Source organism: Vespula pensylvanica, chromosome 21, assembly GCF_014466175.1.
Source record: "Vespula pensylvanica isolate Volc-1 chromosome 21, ASM1446617v1, whole genome shotgun sequence".
In the NCBI taxonomy this organism is placed as follows: domain Eukaryota; kingdom Metazoa; phylum Arthropoda; class Insecta; order Hymenoptera; family Vespidae; genus Vespula; species Vespula pensylvanica.
Genome location: NC_057705.1, coordinates 1378643 through 1392368, shown reverse-complemented (window position 1 = coordinate 1392368; position 13726 = coordinate 1378643). Strand labels below are relative to the sequence as shown.

The 13726-nt window shown below is 37.2% G+C and overlaps 1 protein-coding gene across 1 annotated transcript in view; it reads right to left on the bottom strand.

The window, feature by feature from the left end:
- The window catches only part of LOC122636208 (igLON family member 5-like), a 62200-nt gene extending 51182 nt beyond the window's left edge, over positions 1 to 11018 (bottom strand). The window contains exon 1 of the mRNA XM_043827185.1: positions 10119 to 11018. The gene's annotated coding sequence lies outside the window, so the exon portion shown is untranslated. The remainder of the gene's footprint in view (positions 1 to 10118) is intronic.
- Positions 11019 to 13726: the final 2708 nt, after the last annotated feature.

Sequence of the window (13726 nt, the reverse complement as noted above, 5' to 3'; positions counted from 1 at the left end):
AAAAGAAAATAATATGATACCATGGTAGTAGAATAAGTTGTAAATTTATATCTAACAGAAAAGAAAAAGAAACAACATCAAAAACTTGCTAGAAAGTAGATATGAAAAATGAAATAAAACTTAATAAAAAAAGAAAAGAAGAATACGGATCTTCGTAATCTTGTTAATTCAAAAGTCATTCCGCCTTAGATAATATTATTTTAAATGCTAATTTTGAAGGGACAACAACGATTACTTTTCTGGGTCATGACATAGTATCCCGATTGAATGAATTAACGTCATAGTTGAATCAATGTCATCTACGTTGGGAAAGATCTTTCGGGATTCGAAGCTTAAGTGTAAATTACTTTTAAAAAGAAACAACGAAATCAAAGTTTATTTTTCTTTCGTGTTAATGAGCTGTCACCGTCTTCATCGGTGTTGAAAAAATCTAAGAGGTAAAGAAAGAGAGACGGAAAGAGACAAACAAATAAACAGACAGACGGATAGAAAGAAAGAAAGAAAAACTGTTTAGTTTCTTCGTTCTCTATTAAGCTGAACGTTAACAAACTTCCATCTCTCCTTTCCTCGCATGTACGATCCGTTCTCGAGAGCACAAGTTCCATACGATTCTTTCTAATTAGCACGGATGAGACTCGTTATCTCACGTAGGAAGGACGCACGAGTTATTCCCGCATGAAAAAAGGTTATAATACCCTCGAGGACCGTCTTTGCTTGCAGAGTGATTATATCAGATTTTCCAGTAGCTCGGCCAGGATGACGCATAGTTCTTCTTCGGTCGGACGTAGTATTACCGGACGCTGTATATATTTAAGAGCCCCGAGGACTCGTAACGCGACGAGAATAAGCGCATTCTTTTGTCGGAGAAAAAGAGAAGGAGAATGAGGAGGAAGAGGAGAATGAGAGGGTGGAGGAGGAAGAGGAGGAGGAGGAAGTGAAAAAAAAATGAAGCATATTTGTGACATGGTATTAGATATCATGAATTATTTATTATTCAAAATAAAGTAACGAATATAAGTACCTTTTACTTCTTCTTCTTCCTCTTCTTCTTTTTTCTTTTTTTTTGACCAAAGATATTTTTTCGTAAGAAGATGATATGCCAAGGGAGAATGCTATATGTATAACGAACGGAAGGAGGATCGAGAAAAAACGTAAATAGCGAGAAGGAAGTGTAAGAAAGAAAGAAAGACAGAAAGAAAGAGAAAGAAAAAGATAAAAGAAAGAGAGAGAGAGAGAGAGAGAGATCTTCTCGAGTTGTAGTAGTAGTAGTAACAGTAGTAGTAGTAGTAGTGTAGTAGAACACCGCGAAACCGAGTCGAGGCGCAATTTTCAGACAATTTCGGGTAATAACTTTTGCATGTGAAATTGGTGTAATACGTTTTCCCAAGCGACCAACCGGTAGCTACATGCATAGTTCTGTTGGTAGTGTGCGTTATGCAAAGGGCAACTCTCTCCCTTTTCTCTTCTACTTTTCCTCGTGTCCGTAACAATCAGCGTTTATTGCCAGGTCAGCCTTACTCGGATGTGTTATACATAAGTATCTTTGTATACTATACATGTATTTACACTCTCTCCCTTCCACCTTATATATATATATATATATATATATATATATATATATCTAAGAGCTTCTTCTGACTTTTCTCAACATCACTTATTCACGTCTCCAGGCCAAACATCTCGTATCTTTTACTCTAAACTCGGTTCTCGTATTTTCATCCCACGTAACCCACCTATATCTTCGTCGTTTCACATACTTTTCTCCGCTCCTTCCCGCTTGGATCTATTTGTTAGTACGTTTTTCACACGCGATATAGTCCTATATTCCACGTCTTTGTCCTTCGTGATCTTTTTATTCCTCTCCTCTCTTTCCTTTTCTCTTCTCTACAATTTTTTATTTTTTATTTTTTATTTTTTATTTTTTATTTTTCTCGTCCTTCTCCTGTACTTTTTTCTTTTCCTTTTCTAGATAGAAGTAAATCGAGAACGCGATAATCGAGTATTCCGATATCCCTATGAACGAATGAGAGGTAAAAAGAGAAATCGAGGAATTCAAGTGAGTCCTCTCTCTCTCTCTCTCTCTCTCTCTCTCTCTCTCTCTCTCTCTCTGTTTCTCTCTCGTCTGTATTTTTCCAGTAGATCGTCAAATATTTTTCTAGAAATCGAGAGGCATCGCCAGAAATAGGATAAGAGGGATAAAAAGGAACGAACTGGCCGGAAGAGCTTTGCCATGGATTTTTACCGCGAGAGTTGAACGTAAATGCGCTTTTCGAATTTGATAGCGCATCGAAGCTCGGCCGTCGTTGTGTCGAGATTTTAAAGGGCATGCAACTACCACTGCTAACGCTGTTGCTGCAACCACCACCGCCTCCGTCGACACCACCATCGACGCTGCTACTACTGCTGCTGCTGCTGCTGCTGCTACTACTACTAGTCGTGCTTTTCAAACCAAATGCATTTCGTACGAAATTGTCCGTCGTTGTTTGCACGACGAGAACGCGACAGCCCCGATGGAACGCATAAAAAAAACGAGAGAGAGAGAGAGAGAGAGAGAGAGAGAGAGAGAGAGAGAGAGAGAGAGAGAGAAGAAAAAAAGGAAAACCGAAGAAGGAAGAAGAAAAAAACGGAAATAAATTTTTTATTACGGATTTATTTACGTCATACCTTCCGATCTCGATCACGCGAAATTTTTCAATTTTACGCGTTCGGAATTATTGCAAAACGAATTTCTTTCTTTGAACTGAAAACCGACGACGGAAAAAAAATTGAAAAAAAAAAGAGAGTAAAGAACGAAAGGAAGCAAAAAAAAAAAACAATAAAAAGAGGAAAGGCAAATATTTCGATAGTAATATCGTATTCGTGTTTAGGTTTTTACATTCGGAATCTATCAAATTGCATTCCGTTTCAGCATGACCATACACGCGAATAATGTCACTACCAATCGAGAATTCGAAGCGATGAAGGAATTAAACTTTGTCGATTCGACCGCGTAAAAGGGATCTAGTTGAATCGGTCCTACGTTTCTCTTTCTTTCACTTCGAAATTCTTTTTCTCTCGAAGCGTCCCCGTCATTGGAATTCCAAACGTACGAGTACCATGATATAATTGAAATATTGCTGCATTCTATGGAGTCTGAGATGAATAGCTATGGAAGGGAAGAGGAAGAAGAACAAACGTTCTTTATCTTTATGAAAAAGATCGAGTATTCGTGGAATTCGTGGAAATCGTCGAATGATAAACAAAAAAGAATGGAAAAGAAAAAATGATCGATGATCGTGCGACGTTAGTTATTTACAAAAAAAAAAAAAAAAATTCACAATCAAACGTATTTCGTCTTTATGAGGTAATCGAGAATTTGTGAAACTCGGGAAAACGTGAAGGGACAAAACAAGCGAAACAAAATTATGTACGCTCGTTTACGTTATTTGAAAATTTAAAAATGGACATTACTCGGTACACCACGACGTTCTTGACCCTTATAAAAAAGATCGGGAATTTGGGGAATTCGACGAATCATCGAAAAGTAAAACGGACAAACGATCAAACGAACAAACAGAAAAAGAAACAAAAAGAATTATCGACGTTGGTGACACGGTATTTGAAAAGTCACAATTGGACGTTACGCGTTACACGATGGCGTTCTTTGTTCTTATAAAAAAGATCGGGAATTTGGGGAATTTGGAGGAATTCGTGGAATCGCGGAAAAAAATCAAAAATAAAAAAAAAACAAAAAAAGAAAAGCAAAAAAAAGAAAAAGAAAGAAAGGAACGAAAAAACAAACATAAAAAATAAATAGAAAGAAAAAAAAAAAAAAGAAAAATTATCGACGCTCGTACACGGTATTTGAGGATTCACAATTGAACTCGAAATTCGCTACACGAAGCGCAAACATTATATTCTAACGTGATAAATCACCGTAGGAAAAGCGAGAAGGGAGTTGCGCTCGCGTTGCTACTCTTTTACACTTTCACGAGTGTTACGTTACAATGACAAGAATTTTATGAATGGAAAAGAGCTTTAGGTAGAAATTCCTGTTTCCAAATTTAAAAATAAAAGAATATACAGATGTGGATCCGGCGACCTAACAGCGGCAAGCTAACTCTACTATCTTTCATTGTCTGTTCACACGGTGACCGAACGAGTTAACGCGCTTTATTTTCACCTACCTCGCGACGAAACCTCCTCCGTTTCGTCCTCTTTTTCTGTCCTATCTTTCTCCCTCCTCTCTTCCCTTCCCTTTCCATCTTTTCTTTTCTCTTTTCGTCCCTTTCGTTCTATGCTTCTCGGATATCCGGGATAGTAATAAATTCTTTCTCCCTCTTCTTCATCATCCGGCATACCTTGACTTATACTTCATTCGGGTGTAAATTTGCACGCGTATAATGTCAGCCGTCTTTTCCATGCATACGAGATAACGAAAACGTAACTATAAAGATTTCTCTATGCAGAAAGAGAAATGATGGAGGATGAGGAGGATGAGGAGGCGGATGGGAAGGAACAAGAGAGCTTGAAAGCAAAATAATATACGAGGAATATAAGGCTTTAAAGAAGCGAAGAACAAGGCGAGTATCGTTAAACGAATTCGCGATTTCTTACTCGACATATTTTACTTTTCTTTTTTCTTTTTCTTTTTCTTTTTTTCATGATATATCTCATTTTTTTTATACGTGATTTTAATATCTCACGAGCAATGTTTCACGTACAATTGAGTTGATCGTTAAACAAATTAAAATCTTTGGTTCTCGATATATCAGAATTAATGTAATAAATAATGTAATTTTAATTAATGTAAAATATAATAGATTTTGAATGTAATAGAAAGTTATTAACATAGCTAACATAAATTTTCAGAATATTAATAGTCGAAGCAGATGTTATAAACTCACTAATATTATAGAAATCTAAAGCGTATCACGACAAGAGCAAAACGTTATTACTCCGATGAGTAAAATAGGTCGCGTATAATCGAACTCTGTTCTTTAATCAAAGAACGATTAATTAAAATATTAAAACATTTCTTTGCGTTCTCTTCTTTTTTCTTTTTTATTTTCACCGAATAAAATTGCTAACGCGGGGTTAAAGTGGATTAAAGAAAAAAAAGAAAGAAAAACGGAAGCCAAAAAAAAATAAATAAAATATTACCAACGGGCGAAAAATAGACTTTATGATGTCGAAAATGATCTGACCAATAGGAATTTAACCCGTATCACGAAGAGCAAAACGTTGTTACGCTTGTAACCCGCGGTTTCGATCGAGGCAGGAAAAAGAGAAACGATATACCGATCGGTATCGTTAATTACAATGAATTACGAGAAACAGCTGCCTCGAAAATATCGCAAAGCGTGTGCCTTCGAACGTACACGCGCCATATGCGTTTCACTGGTTGAGCGTTTACGCGAGAATCGCGGTAAAGGGGCTAAGGGGGTTGAGGGGTTTGGTAGTTGTAGGGGGTTGAACGAGATAGATCGAGGCGATAAATTTTGCACAATTGAAAACCGCGCGACAACGAATTCTCAGGTGTAACTATAACGACAGTACACAATACTAATCAGCTATATAATTGTCCTGTCAATTTTAATATGATTATTCAATTATCCCTAATTCGATCTGAAAAACTTTGAACAAAATTAATCGAATTAGTAGCGATCAAAACGAGTTCGATTTGATCCGAATGTAATAAGAAGTAAATTAAACGATATGATAGAGTATCGATGATTCATTGATCGATCTTGTGATTTAGAAAAACTTTGAAGTCGAACGAGAAATATAAATCGAGTGGTAACGATCGAAAAGAGTTCGATTGAGTGTAAAGATAACAGGGTGGTAGCAGAGGAGTAATTAAACGATCGATATAAGTCTAGTATTGAACGATACAATATTACTTAATACGATTGGACATAAACGTGCGACCCATATCGTGATTTCATATAGTACTTGAATCAAAGTTAAATAATAATTCCAATTTTTTTCAAATCGTCCTTGGCGATCGAAACGAGTCCCGAGTATAGAAAGGTACATGGTACCGAGGCAATTCAACGGGAATACTCAGGACAGGGTTCGTGTTAATGCGGAAAATCCTGACTAAAGCCCCCATTTAACAGGCAAGATTACGGGTAATACACCTGATAAGGATTATAGAAAGAGAGATAGAGAGAGAGAGAGAGAGAGAGAGAGTTCACCTCCTTTCCCCTCTTTCATCCCCCGTTTTCTTCGCGGCAACCTCTCGTAAAATGAAATACCTGGGTCGAGACCGGAAGAGTGGGTCTTCGCATAACGGAATTGTCCTCGTCTTTGAATAATTAAGCTTCTTTGCCTCGCGGCCAAAGCTCCGAACCGGCGATCCCGCGTTTTGCAAGACCTTGGGGGATGGGAGTGAGAGAGACAGAGAGAGAGAGAAAGAGAGAGAGAGAGAGAGAGAGAGAGAGAAAGAAAGAGATAGATAGATGAAGAGAAGTGACTTTATCAAAGGTACATTACTAATTCTCGTCCCATCGAATTAAACGCTTGGGACGTGCAACTTTCGCAAGTCGGTGTTCATCCTCTTCCTCTTATCCTCCTTCACCTCCTAATTTTCCTTTTCCTTTGGACCTTTCTTTATTTTATGTCTCGTTCGTTCTAACAATCTCTTTCCCCCTCTACTCCATCTCCCATAAAGGTTAAGAAATGCCCTCTTGCCTCGCGAAACGTAGGTACTTCGTTAGCCGGACGTAAACTTTCGTCTAATTATCAACGAGCAACCAAGAAGAAACATTCTCCACGGTTTCTCGACTGCGAAACTTCCGACTTCTCAACGACGTAATTATCGAACAACGGACTAGACCTAGAACGAAATGCACATTTGCACCGTGTAATCGTTTCCCCTCGTAGACTCTTGCGAAATTGGGGTTATAAGATATCGTGACAAATCGCGTTCATTAGCATATCACGTGGAATCGATCGATCGAACGTGTTTATATATACATATATATATATATATATCTAAATGAAAATTTATATTTATAATAGATTTGTTTATTTATTTTTAAAACTCTGTTGCAACGAAAGTAATTGAGATTAAGAGAAAATCTTGTTTGATCGCATTGTTTATTATTCTTAAATTGTGTTGATCTTTCTTCTTCGTTTTTCCTTTTGTTTTTTCTTAATTATGCATGGATGTATCGTCGGAAAATTATATGGACGTGCAAAGACGCGAAATAAGAAGGGATTAATTTGTGTAAAATTATTAATAAAGTAACGTCGAAATCGCATGAAACAATTACAAGGAATAAACTTTGCAACTAATAATACCCTAACCGCCAGAGCTAATCTCAAGCGGATAAATAAGCAAACAATATTCAGCGAGTACATGGATAATGGAACTAACACGTTTCGACAGCAAGCGTTAGGTAGAGCAATAGGATGTCGATGAATCAGCGATAATATCCGAATCGAAATTGGATATTTGATAAGCAAACGCGATGCAGCTAATCTCTCGCGCGTACCTACCGATACGTTAGATATAAATCAATTGATACGTTTAGTAATAAAATCGAAACAAAGTGAGAACTCTGTCTATGCGAGCACGCATGGGTGTGTGTATATGCTGTGTAAGTTCCAAATTGATAACTCTATCGATCTTAATTAAAGGAAATCAGAATATTTATTGCGATATATTTTTAGATGCATTGATTTTTTTTAAAAACTACTACCTTACGAATCGCAATGTATAAATTTAATATACGAAACTTCAATGCATTCTATCTATCGATAATTGTTTTTCAACCGAATCGTTCGAAATTCGTTATTACTTTACTATACGTCTATTTGTATATATTTTTATATAGACTCGATATAAAAATTTTATTGCTTTTAACGTTGAAAATTTTCAAAGAGAATTATGACATATAATATACGTACCTTCTCTCTCTCTCTCTCTCTCTCTCTCTCTCTCTCTCTCTCTTTTTCTCGTACAGCTTTGTTTTAGTCATACGTCGAGGAAGAAACATTTCTTCTGAAAATAGCTTTCACGTCACGATTCAAGCATCTAGTAATACAATGGTATCATTATTACAAAGAAGGAAAGTCGACGTGGTTAGAGTGAGAGAAAGAGAGAGAGAGAGAGAGAGAGAGAGAGAGAGAGAGAGAGAGAGAGAGAGAGAGAGAGAGAGAGAGAGAGAGAGAATGAGAGAGATCCGTTGTGTATTCTTTCTCGTAATATCACACAGCATAAAATGAAATTTTTCATTTCGAATGAAATCCGTGGATCCTGGAGAATAACTATGCAAAAGTTGACTCTTTTATTTTAAAAGGAATAGGATCAGAAAAAAATTAATAGCGTACAAGAGGATCGTTCAAAACATAGTAGTAAGTTATTGTCGATTAATTGCATTTTGTGAACGATTGAGTTTGACGAGAATATTAAAGGACAATTTCGCTTAACGTAGATATTGCTGGCGTTATTATGACTTCGTTATATTTTACGTAACCAATGAAAAAAGTTGGTTGAGTAATTTTCTTGAAAGAAAAGGAACAGAAGTTAAACGAAAAAAACAAAAAAAACAAAAACAAAAAAAAGTTTGGATGATGAAATTTCATTGTATTCGAAAAAATCGAAAGAAAAAGAATACGAATGCGAAAGGCAATAACAATAAATTTTTACAAACAATTTACTTTACTTTTATCGATAGAATAATCTTGACTAGATAGATGCAATTAGAAAGCATTCGAACTATTCTAATTATTCAATTCTTCTCACGAACGAATCTATCGATCTTTCGATTTCTCTTCTACTCTATGTGTACATCGAAAAGTTAATTAAGCATGCGCTCGTTGCGGCGAACCAATTGCGAATCGTATTCTCTTTTTTTAAAGTGCTCGTAAATGTCTTTTAACATCGACGTCGAACGTAAAAATAACTCTAGATAAAGTTTTACACGTTTGCTATAATCCTATTTAATTATAACGATATACTTAGTTCTGGCCACGTCCTCGTCCCATTCCTAAAATAAAAAAGAACCCTCACAAAAGTCACAAAAAATGAAAACGAAAGAAAATAAATGTGCCTCGAAGAAGGTCGATGACGGGATCGGTGGAGGAGAAGGGAAAAGAACATAAATAAACAAAAAATAAAGTAACTTCACGGGCAGTAGCGCGTATCTAACAATTAATTCTTTTTTCGTTGAATAGAAAAAAAATAAAAATAAAAAAGAAACTTGGGCGAGGACGCGAAAGAAAAGGAAAAGAAACAGAAGGAAAGAAAAAAGAAAAATAATAATTTCTCGATAAGATAAACACGAGATACGATAACACTCACTACGCGATACCCATCTCGATATCTCGAAACTCTCTAAGTAATTCGTAGATGGATCGATGAAAGGGCAATTGACGAAATTATACGTCGAGAATAGAATGAATGACCGACTACCGGTGGATAGTCCGTTCGGTAACATCCAACGACGTGGACTCTCCCTAAATTCTAATAACATGTCATGATTTTACCTAATAACGGTGATTCGATTTCGGTTCATTTAAATATCGAACTATGTGCGAATGTAACATTGTCGGTCGTTTGCACGTAATTAAGCCTCTTGCTAAATTGAATATTCTGATAAGTTTTCTAATCGGAAAGAGAATAAGGAAAAGAAAGAAAAAAAAGAGAGAAAGAAAGTAAACGTTACGATGTAGGGTCTTCGTCGTTGAAAAAGATAAAAAAAGAACAAGAAAGAAGGAAATAAAAAAAGAACGCGAAGTAGATATATATATATAACCGGATAAATGGAAAACGCTTTTCATCTCGCAATTATATCGATGAGTCCACGAGTGAGAAGCGATCAAAAACGGATTTAATATTTTAAACGTGAGAATGCGTAGGTATATTACTATACATCTATGTATTCGTACTACTGCATACGTACATAGATGAGTATTTGTATACGCTTACGCATATATATCTACATATATACGTACGTACATACGTACATACATACATACATCGAGAATTCAGCGATTCAATATCTATCTGTCTCAGTTAGATACGGGAGTAGAGAAATTTTGACGGTGGAACAAATAGAAAGTATCGTTACTGCTAACGAAGCATCGATTCATAAATTGAATTCTCACACGGTTGATCGTGTACCTACCAAAAAGAAGAGAGAAAAAATAAGCGGGTACGGGTTGTTTCCTCTTGATCGTAGCAGTAGAATATACTTCTATATAGTCGGAAGATCCTTGGAGAGAAATGATTTATTATTTTAATTGCTCCCTTTTAAGGTCCTAAAGTCTTGGATGAGCTTACACCGTTTTATTTAACTTAACGAACCTCGATCGAAGTTATTCGCGCACTTTTTCGCGCCGTTCACCGCAATGACGATAACACAATGCGGTACGAAACTTCGGAATATAGTTGAAATGATTGAACGCGAAATTAAAAATGATTTTTGAAATCCATGAAAAATCGTAGAGAGAGTTAGACACTTTATCGAACGTATTTTTTTTTTTTTTTGGTTTTCTTTGGGAACAACACATAGAGTTATACTTGGTTTTTTCTTTTTTTCTTTCCTTTCTTTTTCTTTTAGTCTATCGTACAGTTAACTTTCTCCTTTTTTCCTGTTCTTCTTCTTTTCCTCTAAGCGAACGATCACTTTCACCAATAACACCATCGATCGTATAGATCTCGAATGTTCACCATAATATCCATTGACGGGAGAAAGATAGAGAGAGATAGATGGACAGATAAGGGAGAAAAAAATATTCAACGATCGTAAGAAACACTCGATCGATCGTCCTTCTTCGTCCTTAACGATATCATCCCGTTATCCCGAGTAGAGATCACTCTTTCGTAGCTCACTACTATCCGTCACACTCGCGAAAAGAGGTCAAAGGTAGTAGGACTATTTTCAGGATACTCGGCTCCTCCCATTGAAGTAGAGAAGGACTTCGAGTCCGAATCTTGTTTTCCCTGTTCGTTTTTTCGAAGGGAAATTAAAAAAAAAAAGGAAATAAATAAATAAAAGAAAAGAACAAGTCAAACGATAAATCGAAAAGGAGAAAAAGGGAGAAAGAATTAAAAAACTGCTCCCGACTTCGACGACAAAAAAGGGAAAAAAGGACAATCAAAATCGAAAGGAACAGGGACAACCACCGCGTACGTAAGTACGCACGAAAATAAAAGAAAGAAAAAAGGAACAAAAAAAAAAGGAAAAGAAGAGGAAAGGAAAGAAAGTGGTATTTTCGAAGCGAAAGAAAGGAAGGAAGGAAGGAAGGATGGAACGAGGGTAGGAGGGAGGGAAGGAAAAAAGGGTTAAAGGAAAGGAAGAAGGGTAAAAACGAAGACAAAAGAAAAAATGGAAAAAGAAGGCAAGGAAAAAACAAGAAAGGAAGGGAGGAAGCAAGAAAGAACAAACAAACAAACAAACAAACAAAAGCAAAAGAAGAACGTGCGAACAGGTTTGCGACGTCACTCTTTAACAAATTAGCTTCCTTTGAAAATTCTTTGTTTGCTGCCGCGAGGATGCGCGCGAACGAGCCGCCAAAGAACGCGTCTCGAAAAGGGGTAGTGGGAGGGGAGCGTATCTATGTATACGCGGGTGCTAGCCGAGCGAGTAAAAGCGTACAAACGTACGAAGAACGAACGTAGGAACGTAGGAACGTAGGAACGTACAAACGTACGAACGGAGAAAGAGAGAAGAGAGAAGAGAGAGAGAGAGAGAGAGAGAGAGAGACAAGAAAGAGAAAGAGAAAGAGAAACAGAGCGAGAGAACGAGCGAGAGAGCAAACGAGCGAGCGATGGTTATGCGCGAGCGACGCGTCGTGTTGTTGGAAACCGACTAAACCCCGAGAGCCGTCCTGCACCCCCGGATGCCGCGCATGCCCCTTCTTCCAACCCTACGGTAACTCTCTCTCCTGCTCCTCCTTCTCCACCACTTCCAACCTTCTCTCATTCTCTCCCTTCTCTTCTCTTCTCTTCTCTTCTCTTCTCTTCTCTTCTCTTCTCTGCTTTCTCCTTCCTCTCTTCCACCTTCTTCTCCTCCTCCTCTTTCTCCTCTTCTACTATCCTACGCGTGCCGCCCCCAAAAACTCCACGGTGACTTCATCTTTTTTCTCCATATCGTAAGTACCCTCCCTTTCTCTTTTTTCTCTTTCTCTTTCTCTCTCTCTCTCTCTCTCTTTCTTAGTCTTTTATCTGTCCTATATGTTTCTCTCTCTCCCTCTATCTCTCCGTCTTTATACTCTTATGTTCCTATTCCATTATTACCTTATTCCCTTATTCACGAGTTGTCTTCGTCGTTGTCACACGAATTTTCTTCTTCTTCTTCTTTTTGTTCCTCTTAGATTCGATCGGAACGACGAATCCAAGATTTATTTAGCTATTGGCGATCTACGTAACTGGGGGAATCGTTAGATGAATTTTATCTTCTTTCTTATTAAAGGTCTCTTTCTAAAAAGAACAAAAAAAAGTGAAATAAGATAAAAGAAGGAAAGCTTTCTGTTTTCGTCCTTCTTTTTCATCTTCTTTTTCCCTTTCTCTTCTCTTTTTCTATACGAGACCACAAGCAGGACGAGAAACTTCAGGGGGTATAATGATTAATTGCAACGCGATAACGAGCAGTTTCGGACGAGTTTATTGTTAACGATAGCAAAAAAAAAAAACACTTGCCGACGGGTTCGAATTATTTTGACCGATTCTGCTACATAACCGGTTATACGTACACATATAGATATACATATACCTAAATATGTAGAATGTTTTTCGATGGTAAAAGCGAGGAAAATGAAAATTTCACGAGGGTTGAAAGAGCATGGTAGGAATATCTTGCGAGAAAAGGTAGATTTGAATTTTCAACCTAACCCCGAAGCAAACAGGCTGGAAATTGGAGCAACGTTGAAACTTATGCGAGATCATCTCTCGTTTGTTCTAAATCATATAAACTTTCTAATAAATACGAAACTTTACATGTGTCTCTTTTTGTAGCTGTACGTATATATATATATATATATATATATATATATATATATATGTACACGCGCACACATATACATACATATTTACCCACACATACACATACACATGTATAATATATAAATATCCATGTTTTATGGAGAAGTGAAAGAGGGAAAAAAGAGATGGGATGGGAGGTGGAAGGGTAGATGGAAGGGGGGATGGAGATTCGTAGGAAACGCTAATGGAACGTGGTGAAGCTGCGGCTGGTGCTGCGGCGTTGGCGCGATCCTCGAAACCATGTTGAGCTTGAGAATGCCCTACTCGAAAGTATCCGACGTTGAGATTAAGAAGAGAGCGATAAGAAAGAGAGAAGCAAGAAAGATAAATAGACATGGAGAGAGAGGAAGAAAGAGAGAAAATGATTAATTCGAAGACGCACTTCTCTTCGTCCTGAGCGAGGGAGCTTCGTTAAAATCGCGATTCATAGCACGAAAAGCGAGAATAAGCGATTGGACAATGAAGAGAGAAGGGTAGAAAGGGTTGCCAAGGGTTGCGATAGCCACCCTTCTTTTTCTTCCTTTTTCTCTTTTCTTCTTTTTTATTCTCTTTCTGTCTTTCTTTCTTTCTCTCCCTTTTCTTTGCACTTGTTTTCTTTTCTCTTCTTTTTTTCTCCTTTTCTTTTCCTTTTCTTTTTTTTTTCTTTCTTGTTCCTCATCAAGAGGCTATTGATTTATTCTTTCTACAGGTGTGCCTCTCGTTTGCTTCTTCTCGCGAAGAACCGCGGGAACATTCGTCTTTTTTCTTTTC